Here is a 5,313-nt window from a genome sequence, read left to right as displayed (position 1 = left end):
ACACACCAGACTACACACAGGTAACTCACACTGATACACACACACACCAGACTACACACAGGTAACTCACACTGATACACACACACACACACCAGACTACACACAGGTAACTCACACTGATACACACACACACCAGACTGCACACACAGGTAACTCACACTGATACACACACACAGACTACACACAGGTAACTCACACTGACTGACTACATACAGGTAACCACACTGATACACACACACCAGACTACACAGGTAACTCACACTGATACACACACCACCAGACTACACACGGTAACTCACACTGATACACACACTGACACACCACTACACACGGGTAACCACACTGATACACACACACACACCACACTGATACAGGTAACACACTGATAAACACCAGACTACACAGGTAAAATACACACTGACACACACCAGACACACCAGAACTCACACTGATACACACACACTGGTAACTACACACTGACACATTGACAAACACCAGACTACATACAGTAATACACACACCAGACTACACACAGGTAATACAGACTACACAGGTAACTACATACAGGTAATACAATACACCAGACTACACACAGGTAACACACACTGATAAACACACACCAGACTACATACAGGTAATACACACTGATACACACACCAGGGATCACATAGGTAATACACACTGATACACACACCAGACTACACACGGGTAACACACACTGATACACACACACACACACCAGACTGCACACAGGTAACACACTGATAAACACACCAGACTACACACAGGTAACACACACTGATACACACACACCAGACTACACACAGGTAACTCACACTGATACACACACACCAGACTACACACAGGTAATACACACTGATAAACACACACCAGACTACATACAGGTAATACACACACCAGACTACACACAGGTAATACACACTGATACACACACAGCAGACTAAATACAGGTAATACACACACCAGACTACACACAGGTAATACACACTGATACACACACACCAGACTATATACAGGTAATACACACACCAGACTACACATAGGTAAGACACACACAGGTAACTCACACTGATACACACACACACCAGACTACACACAGGTAACTCACACTGATGCACACACACACACACACCGGGCTACACCCAGGTAACTCACACTGATACACACACACACACCAGACTACACACAGGTAACTCACACTGATACACACACACCAGACTACACACTGGTAATACACACTGATACACACACACACACCAGACTACACACAGGTAACTCACACTGATAAACACACACCAGACTACATACAGGTAATACACACACCAGACTACATACAGGTAATACACACACCAGACTACACACTGATTTTTTTTTAAATTTCACCTATATATATGTATATATTTTTTTTAACCTTTATTTAACTAGGCAAGTCAGTTAAGAACAAATTCTTATTTTCAATGACGGCCTAGGAACAGTGGGTTAACTGCCTGTTCAGGGGCAAAACGACAGATTTGTACCTTGTCAGCTCGGGGATTCGAACATGCAATCTTTCGGTTACTAGTCCAACTCTCTAACCACTAGGCTACCCTGCCGCCCCGCCCCATACACACTGATACACACACACACACACACACCAGACTACACACAGGTAATACACACTAATACACACACCAGGATTCACCACAGTTTGAAATCTGAAGTTTGGACTCCCAGCCTTAATTCTGAACCGTAACCCTCCCCCGTACCCCCCAGCTGCAGAGGAACATCCTGGCCTCTAACCCCCGTGTGACCCGGTTCCATATCAACTGGGACGGCTGTTCAGACAAGCTGGAGGACAGTGAGAACGTAGACCCCTCCCCCAACAGCAGCAGTAGCAGCAGCATGGTGCCCTCCTCCTGTTTAGCTGGCAAGGCGTTACCTGTAGGACTGCTGTCTGGTAACTCGATGGACTGTCTGTAGAACACAGCCACCCCTCCAGCATTGCCTTGCCACGCTTCTACTCCAGCAGTCTTTGGCAGGAAGGTTGAGTCACTTATTATAAACCAGCTGTACTGTAGGGTGTACGGTCTCCCTCCTTCACACAGCAACACCTCCCTCTGTCTCCCTGGCACTGGCACCCTATTCCCTCCATAGTGCACTACCTTTGTAAACAGGGCCCTATGCTCCACTGTAGTGCACTACCTTTGTAAACAGGGCCCTCTGCTCCAATGTAGTGCACTACCTTTGTAAACAGGGCCCTCTGCTCCAATGTAGTGCACTACCTTTGTAAACAGGGCCCTCTGCTCCAATGTAGTGCACTACCTTTGTAAACAGGGCCCTATGCTCCAATGTAGTGCACTACCTTTGTAAACAGGGCCCTCTGCTCCAATGTAGTGCACTACCTTTGTAAACAGGGCCCTCTGCTCTCCAATGTAGTGCACTACCTTTGTAAACAGGGCCCTCTGCTCTCCAATGTAGTGCACTACCTTTGTAAACAGGGCCCTCTGTCTCCAATGTAGTGCACTACCTTTGTAAACAGGGCCCTCTGCTCTCCAATGTAGTGCACTACCTTTGTAAACAGGTCCCTCTGCTCTCCAATGTAGTGCACTACCTTTGTAAACAGGGCCCTCTGCTCTCCAATGTAGTGCACTACCTTTGTAAACAGGGCCCTCTGCTCTCAATGTAGTGCACTACCTTTGTAAACAGGGCCCTCTGCTCTCCAATGTAGTGCACTACCTTTGTAAACAGGGCCCTCTGCTCTCCAATGTAGTGCACTACCTTTGTAAACAGGGCCCTCTGCTCTCCAATGTAGTGCACTACCTTTGTAAACAGGGCCCTCTGCTCTCCAATGTAGTGCACTACCTTTGTAAACAGGGCCCTCTGCTCTCCAATGTAGTGCACTACCTTTGTAAACAGGGCCCTCTGCTCTCCAATGTAGTGCACTACCTTTGTAAACAGGGCCCTCTGCTCCAATGTAGTGCACTACCTTTGTAAACAGGGCCCTCTGCTCCAATGTAGTGCACTACCTTTGTAAACAGGGCCCTCTGCTCCAATGTAGTGCACTACCTTTGTAAACAGGGCCCTCTGCTCCAATGTAGTGCACTACCTTTGTAAACAGGGCCCTCTGCTCCAATGTAGTGCACTACCTTTGTAAACAGGGCCCTCTGCTCCAATGTAGTGCACTACCTTTGTAAACAGGGCCCTCTGCTCCAATGTAGTGCACTACCTTTGTAAACAGGGCCCTCTGCTCTCCAATGTAGTGCACTACCTTTGTAAACAGGGCCCTCTGCTCTCCAATGTAGTGCACTACCTTTGTAAACAGGGCCCTCTGCTCTCCAATGTAGTGCACTACCTTTGTAAACAGGGCCCTCTGCTCTCCAATGTAGTGCACTACCTTTGTAAACAGGGCCCTCTGCTCCAATGTAGTGCACTACCTTTGTAAACAGGGCCCTCTGCTCCAATGAAAATCTACTGTAAACAGGGTTCCTGAGCCCAATGTAGCACACCTTTGAAATAGGTCCTGTCTAGCAGAGCACTACTTTGTAAACAGGCCTCTGTTTCAATGGGGAAAATTACCTGTAAACAGGGCCCCAGCCCAATGTAGTGCACTACCTTTGTAAACAGGGCCCTCTGTCTCCAATGTGGTGCACTCCTGTAAACAGGGCCCTCTGCTCTCAATGTAGTGCACTACCTTTGTAAACAGGCCCTCTGCTCTCCAATGTGGTGCACCACCTTTGTAAACAGGGCCCTATGCTCTCCAATGTAGTGCACTACCTTTTGTAAACAGGGCCCTCTGCTCAATGTAGTGCACTACCTTTGTAAACAGGGCCCTCTCTGCAATGTAGTGCACTACCTTTGTAAACAGGGCCCTCTGCTCTCAATGTAGTGCACTACCTTTGTAAACAGGGCCCTCTGCTCCAATGTAGTGCACTACCCAGCAAACAGGGCCCTCTGCTCCAATGTAGTGTACCTTTGTAAAACAGGGCCTCTGTCAATGTAGTGCACTACCTTTGTAAACAGGGCCCCTCTGCTCCAATGTAGTGCACTACCTTTGTAAACAGGGCCCTCTGCTCTCCAATGTAGTTGCACTACCTTTGTAAACAGGGCCCTCTGCTCTCCAATGGTGCACTAAAACAGGGCCCTCTGCTCTCAATGTAGTGCACTACCTTTATAAACAGGGCCCTCTGCTCTCCAATGTAGTGCACTACCTTTGTAAACAGGGCCCTCTGCTCTCCAATGTAGTGCACTACCTTTGTAAACAGGGCCCTCTGCTCCAATGTAGTGCACTACCTTTGTAAACAGGGCCCTCTGCTCCAATGTAGTGCACTACCTTTGTAAACAGGGCCCTCTGCTCTCCAATGTGGTGCACTACCTTTGTAAACAGGGCCCTCTGCTCCAATGTAGTGCACTACCACAGAACAGGGTGCCATGTCAGACTCCTGATCCAAACAGTCCTGTTGTGTGTCTTCTTGTTTTAAAACCTAACTTCACACCTGGACTGGTTTCCATAGCAACACAGCTAAAGCTCAGGCCCTGCTTCAATACTGTAGAAATGCGTCCCTGTTTCCCTGAGGAGCAGGGTACCTGGAAGGATTGTATCAGGAAATAAGGAGACTACACTATTACTTTACCTGTCTCAACCAACTTAACTGGAATATCGACTCTGGTCTTAAACTAATTCCCGATCTGGGATTACTTCCACCTGTTCAAATTCAATCCTCAATCTGGGATTATCACCTGTCCAAATAATCCCCAATCTGGGAATACTCCACCTGTCCAACCTGGGAATCCACCGGTCTGGAATCTCACCTTCCACCTGTCCAATCAATCTCAATCGGGAATACTTCCACCTGTCCAACCAATGTTCTAATCTGTGACAATCTGCATTTACTGGGAATCCACCTGTCAACCAATCTCAATCTGGGAATACTTCCACCTGTCCAACCAATCCCCAACTGTAATTATTTCCACCTGTCCAACCAATCCCCAATCTGGGAATATCACCCATCCAACCAACCCCATCTGCATTTACTTCCACCTGTCCAACCAACCTGATCTGGGATTACTTCCACCTGTCCAACTAATCCCTTTATCTGGATTACTTCCACCTGTCCAACCAATCCTTGATCTGTATTTTCACTTCCACCTGTCCAACTAATCCCCATCTGGGGATTATCTTCCACCATCCAACCAATCGATTCACATTACTTCCAGGAAGGTAGGCCTCTGTAGAGGGAGAGCTGGTCTCTGGGAGCCTCCCTGCAGGGTGACTCCAGGAAGGTAGGCAGGCCTCTAGAGGAGAGTTTGTCTCTG

The 5,313-nt window shown here is 47.8% G+C and overlaps 2 long non-coding RNA genes across 4 annotated transcripts; one reads left to right on the top strand and one right to left on the bottom strand.

Annotated features, from left to right (window-relative positions):
- Positions 1-2,130: 2,130 nt before the first annotated feature.
- On the bottom strand, positions 2,131-4,568 carry LOC127925525 (uncharacterized). 3 transcript variants are annotated; one of them, XR_008121165.1, is made up of 4 exons: positions 4,413-4,568; positions 4,251-4,330; positions 2,947-3,226; positions 2,131-2,322 (listed from the first exon to the last, which is right to left on the bottom strand). It is a non-coding gene; the product is annotated as an uncharacterized LOC127925525 (long non-coding RNA). The 3 variants fall into 3 exon arrangements; XR_008121164.1 differs by having other exon boundaries at positions 2,132-2,322; positions 4,373-4,568; XR_008121163.1 differs by lacking the exon at positions 4,413-4,568 and having other exon boundaries at positions 2,137-2,322; positions 4,251-4,399.
- On the top strand, positions 2,508-3,247 carry LOC127925527 (uncharacterized). Its single transcript, XR_008121166.1, has 2 exons — positions 2,508-2,581; positions 2,707-3,247. It is a non-coding gene; the product is annotated as an uncharacterized LOC127925527 (long non-coding RNA).
- Positions 4,569-5,313: the final 745 nt, after the last annotated feature.

Source organism: Oncorhynchus keta, unplaced genomic scaffold (assembly GCF_023373465.1).
Source record: "Oncorhynchus keta strain PuntledgeMale-10-30-2019 unplaced genomic scaffold, Oket_V2 Un_contig_5704_pilon_pilon, whole genome shotgun sequence".
NCBI classification, from domain to species: Eukaryota; Metazoa; Chordata; class Actinopteri; order Salmoniformes; family Salmonidae; genus Oncorhynchus; species Oncorhynchus keta.
The sequence above is the reverse complement of the archived record's forward strand: the minus strand, read 5'-3'. Positions and strand labels throughout refer to the sequence as shown.